Source organism: Myotis daubentonii, chromosome 3, assembly GCF_963259705.1.
Source record: "Myotis daubentonii chromosome 3, mMyoDau2.1, whole genome shotgun sequence".
NCBI classification, from domain to species: Eukaryota; Metazoa; Chordata; class Mammalia; order Chiroptera; family Vespertilionidae; genus Myotis; species Myotis daubentonii.
This window is the reverse complement of record NC_081842.1, coordinates 151,689,949-151,701,030: the sequence shown is the minus strand read 5'-3', so window position 1 is coordinate 151,701,030 and position 11,082 is coordinate 151,689,949.

Genomic DNA, 11,082 nt, shown 5'->3' with positions numbered 1-11,082 from the left:
TTGGGTCAAAGAAGAATGTTCTTCTGTGCTTTGTAGGGTGATATAGACATGTCTAGAAACAAATGCAGCAAAATTTAGAGCTTTCATCATATCATATTTTATATCAAGTCAAATCTGGGACTTTGAAGATGGGATGAATTTATGTCAGATGTCTCTTTTGGTTATAGCAAGAACCCTGTTAAATTTTTATATTTACAATTTATAGATCATGAGGAGTAAGGCCCTATTCATTGGGAGACATTGAGACCATCCTAATCACTTCCATTCATTCTTCTTTTTCCCCAAACCATGCTTTTCCCATGTTTCAGTGAGTCGGGTTTTTCTAGAAAATCCCACTTGGAAGACCAACTAAACTCAGGAGTCCCCAAGACCAGCCCTCCATGTCAATATTTACTAGAAGGACACTCAGACCTCTTGGAAAGTTTTATGCAAAAGGAACAATTCATTAGAGTGAAATGCTACAAATTAATACCAGCAAAAGGTGGATAGGCTCGAGTCCTGGAGAGACCAGACACAGACCTCCAGTTGTCTTCTCCCAGGAGAGTTGTACAGACAACATCCAATCCTCCCAGAATCATGTGTGTGACAACATGTATGGGATATTGCCAACCAGGGCACCTCACCCAAGCCCTGGTATCCAGTATTATAATTGGAGGCAGTCAAGTAAGCATGGAGGGCTCAGTGGCTGAATTTAGAGGCATAGATTCCAGTCCCTTTAGAAGTCAAACTGAAACAGCGTACCTAGATTTTCACCATCAATCACATTGTCAGCATAAACTACCTGGTATGGCCAAGGCCTCCACATATTCAAAACATTCTTATTAGGCAGGATATTCCAAGGGATTCAGGGTTTTCTTCCAGGAGCTAATGTCAGACTTCTCCTTGGAAATTAAAGGAATAAAAGTCTACTGAGTCAACCTTTACTGGATGTGTTATAAGAATAAAGAAGGTGATGTCTTTAGAGGGATTTAAGAGTCTACTTTTCATTCACTCATTTGTTCTTTCACTAGATCAGCTGTACTATACACAGTGCAACCTTGGTTCTCAAACTTAATTCATTCCTGAAGGCTGTTCAAGAAATGATTTGTTCACAAACAAAATCATTTTTTCCCCTTTAGAAATAATGTAAATTGAATTCATTCCGGACTCCCAAATAATTCCCTGTTTTAACCTTTCTTATATACATTACAGTTCTAATGTACTGTATAATCTATAAACAAGCACTTCTTTTCTTAAATTTATCAAACCATCCCCTACTAGCTTTAAATCTATCACTTTCAGCACTGGTTCCAGGGTCTTTCAGGAGGTCAGGTTGTGACATCTTCACTTTTTCACATATCACTCCTCCAAAATGTTAACTGCTTTTAATTTATCCAAATCAGCAGTAGTTTTCCTACCTCTTCAGTTGCCTCTGATCATTGTTTCTTTCACACCCTTAACAACATTGGCACTCTTGATGGCCTGTTTGTATTGTAAAATTGTGCTAATTGTCCATTTCATCAGCAACCAAAGCAAAAAAAAAAGAATAAGATAAAAGAAAAAAATCACACACACACAAAATATTCACAGCACAATTTCCTGAGATATTAACAACACAAGGTTTAGCAGTAAACTACACCTTGTTTGTGTCCTCAGAGACACTTTCTTGTTAAGCTGATGTATAACATGAAAGTTTTGTTCAATGACTGAACAACTTGTTTGAGAACTAAATTGTTTAAGATGGGAGACATTTGAGAAGGGAGATTTTTCTGTGCAGCTAAATAGTAGGGCAAAAATGTAGATTTTAAAAACAATCTTAAATTTAAATAGTAACTTGATATTTACATTAATCCTTCTCAGGGTATTCTTTAGCTCTTAAAATAAGTAAATGTGTCAATGTGTATGGGTTTGTGTATTCTTGGATAGCCACATTTTTAGCACAGCCATAATATTTAGCACAGCCATTAAAGCACATTTATACTGCTTTCATTTTTTAATATCTATGGGAATATCCTTAGTTTTTGGCAGCACATAATCTGTAGTTCATTCTTTAGTATTTAGCTCAGAGCAAATTTTATGCTGGGAACTCAGGCTCTATGACACTCTGTCTGAACACATGAGACATAGTTAAGAACTTGGAACAGTCCAAGACTATGTGGATGAACCTCCATTTCCTTACCTAGGGAGTTCACTCTCAAAGCTTTTGTTTGAAACTTCATGATGGACTTCATTCTTCTTAAGTTATTCATTGGAATAAAAAACACTTTCTCAAATTCAAACATGAGTCTCCAATTACCTGGCATCCCAAAGGGCAAAGCAGACCAAGGAATGATTCCCATTATTTCCTGTGACATTTGGGAAATTTCAAGGACTAGCTGAGACCTTGATGTGACACTGTCTCATTCCTCACAGCATGACTTTTGCAGAAATGACCTCTCCTGGATGGTACTGCAATCAGACATAGAACTGCATTTATCACCTCCTTTAACTTCATTGCCAAATGCAAGACTATCCAAAAAGCTTATGTGATTGTAATAGATTTTACTGAAAATAGGGAAGAACATCTTTTGCCCTATTATTTCTTTGCCCATCACAGCTTTGAAGAGAATCATGAGGTCATCAACCCCCCAAGCCCAGCCCCTTTTTACCTTCCTGGTTCCACCCTTCTCTCTCTACCCTAGTCTATCCTTAACACACTACCTTGCTTTTAGAGCAACTAAACTCTCTAACAAAGCAACTGGGCACCAGTTTTTATTGCTGAGGTTTCTGCTGACATTTACATTCTTATATTCTCCCCTCTGCTTCAATAGACATATTAATGAATTTTTGCAAATACACGTTTTCTTTCCTATCAAGAATTGGGGGTCACTCCAGGCCAGGATGGCTCAGCTGTTTCGAGTGTCATCCCATGCACACAACAGTTGTGGTCTCAATTACCAGTTGCCGAAAGCCAATTTCAGCATGTCAGCAGAGCTGAATCATCTGGAAATGGCTGAGGGCATTTCCCCCAACCTGAAAAGCCTTCATAAATTGATTGCTTGCTACCAGACAGCTGAGGGCATTTCAATCTACATGTTATTGCCTCCTCCTGGACAAACACCTGAACAGCCTTAGGCAATTCTTCCAATCTGACAATACATTCTGTATACTAAACCCTAGCCTTTGATGTGTATATCTACCTTGCCTTAGGACAATTTAATAAATAGCAAGGGGTCCTGAGACAAGGGAGAACTTAGTCTCTTTAGCTAAGTTTTCTCTGACTCCCCAAAATGCCTTTCAAAATTATGTTTCATCTCTGGACTCTTTATTAATTTACACACAGCGCCTTCTCCAGATTCCTGAACCTTTCTAGATGCTGGATTAAGACACCCAGCATTAACCAGTCAGGGCACATAACCAGGTTCTGGGTTTGATCCCTGGTCCTGCTGCATTTGGGTGCTTCTCCCTCACAACGATGTTTCTCTCTCTCTCCCTCTCCCTTCTACTCTCTCTAAAATAATTTCTAAAAAGGGAATTGGGGGTCAAATGTTAAAATAATAAACATTTTTTAGTCTTTTTGTAAAATGGTATCTCAATACCTATTCTGCTGTAAGAAAGAAGGAGGCTGTATGTGAACAAAACTAAAAGAGCAAATAGTGTCCACTTTTGTTTTGGAAACTCTGTGGTAAAATGTACCACAGGAAGACTGGTGCATGCAGTGTAAATTAAATTCCCCATAGCTCTCTGGAGTTGTAGTCAAGTTCCCATACAAGCAGCAGTTGCATATTTCATAAATTTTTTTGTCCAAGAAATACAAGTGGAACCCAGTGGAAGAATGTAGAGTCCAAAGAGAGTGTGCAAAGCACATTAGGGAAAGTGTTTTAATTGTCTGCACACTTTTATACATTCTGCTATAGTTTGTGTGTGATTTGTCTGAGTTTTAATAAAATTTTATTTACAAAAAGAAGTGACAAGCTAGATTTGGCCTATAGGTTTCAGTCTGCACATACTTTTTTTCTTTTTTAATATATTTGTTATTGTTGATAGTATTACCAATATTGCCCATTTCCCCCCCAATTTTTCCCCCTCCTCCCAGACCCTTCCTACCCCTAAGGTCTTCACTACCCTATTTCCCATGTCCATGAGCTATCCATGTAAGTATATAAGTTCTTTGGTTCATCTCTTCTCATTGTCCCAACCCCTTTGAGGTATGTCAGTCTGTTCCATGCCTCCCTGCTTTAGGTCTTATTTTGTTGGTCAATCTATTTTGTTCATTAAATTTCACAAATAAGTGAGATCCTGTGGTACTTATCTTCCACAGTTTGGATTATTTTACTTACTATAATATTTTCCAGGTCCATTTATGCTGTCTCAAAGGATAATGGATCCCTGGTTTTTACAGCTGCGTAGTATTTCATAGTGTAAATGTCCCACAGCTCTTCCTGATAATTCATTGTTGGTATATAAAAATGTCATCAATGTCTGAATGTTGATTTTGTATCCTGCCATCTTGCCAAATTCATTTTTTAAGTCTCATAGTTTACTTGTGGAGTCTTTAGAGTTTCTATGTACATAATTATGTCATCTGTGAATAATGAGAGTTTTACTACCACCTTTATAATTTGGATGCCTTTTATTTCTTCTTCTTGTCTGATTGCTGTGGCTAGGACTTCCAGTACTTTGTTGAATAAGAGTGGTGAAAGCGGACAACTTTGTTTTATTCCAGTGCTTAAGTTTTTGCCATTTGAGTATTATGTTAGCTTTACGTTTGTCATATACCAGGTATGGACTTTATTACGTTCAGTTGTAATACCTCTATTCCCAGTATATTGAGAGTTTTTATCCGAAAAGGGTACTGGCCCCATCTGAGGAGCAGCAGCTGCATGAGCAGCCTGCCTCTGCTAGCAGGAGGAGCCACCACTGATGAAAGCAGAGCCCACCAGGGAAGCCGCCACCAACTGAGGAGCCGCTGCTGCCATGACTGCCCAAGGAGCAGCTGCCACATGAGGAGCCACTATCACATGAGGAGCAGCCCTCACATGAAACAACACCTAGATCCTAGATCCTTCAGTGAGAACAAAAATGGGGAGACAAAAAAAAATCCCAAAGGAAAGAAAGGGAGAAATTGCCAGAAAAGTAGCTAAGTGAAACAGAGGAATGCAATATGTCAAAAAAAGAATTCAGAATATAGGTTATACAGTTCATAAAACGGATTTATGAAAAAAATCAACAACTTATGTAAGAATCAAGAAGAAATAAAGAGTTATATAGCTTCAATAAAAATCACCATGGAAAGTTTCAACAGTAGACAAGGATAAGCGGACAACTGAATTAGTGAACTATAAGACAAGGAAGCAAAACACACCCAAACTAAACTACAATTTGAGAAAAAATTTAAAAGGTAGATGCGGTCCTAACGGAGCTTTAGGACAACATTGAACAAAGCAACATACCAATAATAGGGGTGCCAGCATGGCAAGAAGAGGAACAAGGGTTAGAAAATCTATTTGAAGAAATACTATCAGATAACTTCCCTGATGTGGGGAAGAAAAAAGCAGAGAGAATCCCAAACAAGATGAACCCAAAAAGACCCATAACCAGACTCAACATAATTACGATAGCAAGTGTTCAGGACAAGGAGAGAATCTTAAAGGCTGCAAGAGAGAGACAAAAAGTTACGTGCAAAGGAACTCCCATTAGGTAGTCAAAAGAATTCTCAACAGAAACACATAAGGCCAGAAAGGAAAGGAAGGAAATTTACAAAGTGATGCAAAGCACAGGACTGAATCTAAGAATACTCTATTCAGCAAGACTATCATTCAAAATTGAAGCGGAAATAAGAAGCTTCACAGACAAAAAACGGTTAAGGGAGTTTATCACTACCAAGCCAGCAATGCAAGAAATGCTAAAGGGATTGCTGTAAAAAGAAGAAATAGACAGGGAGGAAGAAACACGCGCATATGCGCGCGCACATACACACACACACACACACACACACAAAATAGCTACAAAAAATTACCTATCAATAATAAGAGTAAATGTAAATGCTCCAATCAAAACACATTGAATGGCTGAATAGATTAAAAAAAAAAAAAAGCATTTCTCATATATATGCTGTCTACAAGATACCCACCTCAGAACAAGGCACTCACACAGACTGAAAGTGAAGGGATGGAAAAATATCTTTCAGGCAAATGGAAATGAAAAAAAGCTGGGGGGTAGCAATACTTATATCTGACAAAATAGATTTCAAACTCAAGGCCATAGCAAGAGATATGGAAGGTCACTTCATAATACTGAAGGGATCTATACAACAAGAGAATATAACCCTGGTAAACATGTACACAACCAATGCAGGCACACCCAAACAAATAAAAAAAGCTCTTGGAAGTTATCAAGGGAGAGATTGACAACAATACAATAATAGTGGGAAATGTTAATACTCCACTGATATCACTGGATAACTCCTCTAGACAAAAAAAGGGAAAAGAAACAGCAATCCTAAATCACTCACTAGATCAGATGGAATTAATTGACATCTACAAAACATTTTACTCCAAAGCCACAGAATATACATTCTTTGTAAGCACATATGGGACATTTTAAAAGATGGGGACCCACATATCAGGTCACAGGGAAAGTCTCTCCAAAATCAATAAGATTGAAATCATATCAAGCATCTTCTCAGACCACAATGGCATAATGTTAGAAATAAATTACAATAAAAAATATTAAACACTTGGAAGCTGAATAGCATGCTATTAAACAATAATTAAGTTACCAAAGAGATAAAAGAAGAAATTAAAAACATCCTGGAAATGAATGACAATGAAAACACAACTATCCCACATCTATCGGACACGATGAAAGCAGTCCTGGGAGGGAAGTTCATAAAACTACAGGCCTACCTAAAAAAAAAACAAGAAAAAATTGTAGTAAATTATCTAACTGTACAACTTAAAGAATTAGAAAGTGCTACAGTAAAGCCCAGAGTGAGCAGAAGGAAGGAGATAATAAAGATCAGAGCAGACATAAATGACATAGAGATTAAAAAAAAATACAAAAGATCAATGAAACCAAGAGCTGGTTTTTTGAAAGGATAAACAAGATTGTTGAACCTCCAGCCAGGCTCACCAAAAACCAAAGAGAGAGGACCCAAATGAACAAAATCAGAAATGAAAGAGGCAAAATAACAACAGACTCAATGAAATACAAAGGATTGTAAAAAAAAAAAAATACTATGAAAAACTTTAGTCTAACAAACTAGACAACCTAGAGGAAATGGACATATTCCTAGAAAAATACAACCTTCCAAAATTCAATCAGGAAAAATCTAAAAATCTCAATAGACCAATAACCATGGAGGAACTTGCAGCAGTCATCAAACAGCTTCCAGCAAACAAAGGCCTGGGACCGTATGGCTTCAGAGGAGAGTTTTACCAAACATTCAAGTAAGAAATGAAACCTATCCTTCTCAGACTATTCCAAAAAATTCAAGAGGAACGAACACTTCCAAGCTCTTTCTATGAAGCCAGCATTACCCTAATACCAAAACCGTATAAAGACAACACAAAGAAAATTACAGACCAATGTCCCTCATGAAAATAGATGCCAAAACCCTCAAAAAAATTCTAGCAAATTGGATCCAACATTACATCAGAAAGATCATACACCATAACCAAGTAGGATTTATTCCAGGGATGCAAGGCTGGTACAATGTCTGTAAATCAATAAACGTGATATATCACATAAACAAATTGAGAGATAAAAATCACTTAGTCATATCAATTGATGCAGAAAAAGCATTTGACAAAATCCAACAGCCTTTCTTGATAAAAACACTTTGCAAAATGTGAATAGACAGATCATACCTCAACATAATAAAGCCTTATATGACAAACCTACAGCCAACACCATACTCAATGGGCAAAAACAAAAACCATTTCACCTAAGAAAAGGAGTGAGACAGGGATGCCCACTTTCACCATTCCTGTTTGACATAGTATTGGAAGTGCTAGCCATAGCAATTAGACAAGAAGAAATAAAAGGAATCCAAATTGGAAAAGAAGACATGAAACTGTCATTATTCGCAGATGACATGATACTTTTCATAGAAAGACTCCATCAAAATATTTCAGACTTAATAATTAAATTTGGCAATGTAGCAGGATACTAAATTAACACCAATAAATCTAGGGCATTTTTATACCACAATAGTGATCTTACAGAAAGAGAGATTTAAAAAATAACCCCATTTACCATCAAACCAAAAAATTAAGATACCTAGGAATAAACTTAACTAAGTAGGTAAAAGACCTGTACTCGGAAAATGATGAGACACTGAAAAAAGAGATGGAGGAAGACATAAACAGATGTAAGAACTAACCGTGTTCATGGATTGGTAGAATCAACATCATTAAAATGTCCATACTATGCAAAGCAATCTATATATTCAAAGCACTCCCCATTAAAATACCAATGGCGTATTTCACAGACCTAAAAAAAACTCTCCAAAATTTCATCTGGAATTAAAAAAATAAAAAACCAAATACCTGCAACAATCCTAAGAAGAGCAAAGTGTGAGAGACCTCAGTACCACATATCAAGCTGTATTACAAAGCCACTGTTCTCAAAACTGCTTGGTACTGGCACAAGAACAGACATATAGATCAATAGAATAGAATAGAGAACCCAGAAATTTACCCAAACCACTATGCTCAATTAATATTTGACAAAGGAGGCAAGAACATACAAGGGAGTCAAGATAGTCTCTTCAATAAATGGTGTTGGGAAAATTGGACAGATACATGCAAAATAAATGAAACTAGACCACCAATTTGCAGCATACACAAAAATAAACTCAAAATGAATAAAGTTCTTAAACATAAGATAGGAAACCATAAAAATCTGAGAAGAATCCACAGGCAGCAAAATCTCAGGCATATGCCTAAGCAATATCTTCACTGATACAGCTCCTAGGGCAATGGAAACTAAAGAGAAAATAAACAAATGGGACAAAATAAAAATAAAAAGCTTCTGCACAGCAAAAGAAACCATCAACAAAATAAAAAGAAAGCCTAAGACATGGGAGAACATATTAGCCAATGTTATCTCCGACATTGGTTTAATCTCCAACATTTACAGGAACTCATACAACTTAGCAAAGGGAAGATAAAGTATCCAATCAAAAAATAGGCAAAGAATCTAAATAGATACTTTTCAAAAAAGGACATACCGAAGGCCCAGAAACATATGAAAACATGCTCAAAGTACTAATCATGTGAGAGATGCAAATCAAAACGACAATGTGGTACCATCTCACACCTGTCAGAAAGGCTATCATCAACAAATTAACTAATAACAAGTGCTGGCAAGAATGCAGAGAAAAGAACCCTCATACACTGCTGGTGGGAATGCAGACTGGTGCAGCCTGTGTGGAGAACAGTATGGAGTTTCCTCAAAAAAACTAAAAATGGAACTCCCGTTTGACCCAGTGATCCCACTTCTAGGAATTTATCCCAAGAAACTAGAAACACTGATCAGAAAGGATATATGTGCCTCTATGTTCATAACAGGACAATTTACAATAGCTAAGATTTGGAAATAGCCTAAGTGCCCATCAGCAGATGAGTGGATTAAAAAAACAGGGGTATATCTACACAATGGAATACTACACTGCTGTATATAAGATGGAATTCTTACCATTTACAACAGCATGGATGGAACTGGAGAGCATTATGCTAAGCGAATAAGCCAGTCAGAGAAAGATAAATATCACATGATCTCAGTCATTTGTGGAATATAATGAACAACATAAACCGATAAACAAAGCAGATTCAGAAACAGAGAAGCATCGATCAGACCATCATACTTCAGAGGGAAGGTAGGGGAGGGTGGGTTTAAGAGGGAGAGATCAATTAAAGGACTGTATGTATGCATATAAGCCTAACCAATGGACACAGACAAGAGGTGAGTGAGGGCATGAGTGGCACGTGGAGGTGGCAATTGGGGGATAAGGACACATAGTAATACCTCAGTCAATAAAGAACAAAAGGGTGCTGGATTTTGTTGAATTTTTTTCTGAATTTATTGATATGATCATGTGGTTTTTATCTTTCAATGTATTTATGTGATGTATCACAGTTATTGATTTGCAAATATTGTGCCAGCCTTGCATCCTCAGAAAAAAATCCCAATTGATCATCACATATACTCTTTTAAAACAGTTGTCCACAGGTGGAGTGATAGGTTTTCCAACAGGAAGGGACAACTGCTTCTACCTGGATGTTAATTATTATTCAGTCTTTTAATGCTCCCTAGAAACCACAGGGTGGAGCATGGGATTTTTCAATAGGATGGGTCAACTGTCTTTCCCCCAGACAAAACTGGCAGGATAGTAAATTTTTGCCTGAGAAAGATGACCTCTATAGCATGAAGGAAAGACTCAGCAGATGAAACCGGGGTGTCAGTCTTCTGAACTCTAACCTCGGATTCCCCAACCCTGAATCACATTCATACAGTTCCAGTCCACTTGCGCTCCTTTTGCCAGAGCCCAATGTGAATGTCTCCACTCAAGATGTGTGTGTTGGCCCTTTAAGAGGTTGCCTGCATTTCCAGCTGACTTTCCTTGGCAGAGAGCAACCCTGCTGTTTTTCACAGCCAGATGTTATGTGGGTACCTTTCTCAATATTGGTGCTCTCTGCTGGGGGACACAGCTGGGGGATTTGCCCCCAGAGTTCTCAGTGGCAAACCCGCATGGCTGAGATAACTCTCTGGAACTTCAGATGCTGTCTGTGGGAGCCTGGACATTGCTTTCATGCCTCCACTTTCCTACCAGTCTCTATGTGGTCTCCCCTTTCTGTCCTTGGTTACCAGATTTCTCTCCAGCTATTCTTCAGTTGATTATTCTGGGTGGGATTTTTGTTTGTTTGTTTTATTTTTGTATTTTAGTTGTAATTCAAGTTTGGTCCTGGGAGCATTTCTGTGAATTTCCTCTTATTCCGCTGACATCCTCTGTAACCTCTGCAATGGTTTTAGATTTTCAAAACCAGGCTCAAAGATTGTTCCTACAGAAAGGTAGCTGATTTTTTGGAAATGAACTTGTGATAAAAGTCACTCTTCCCT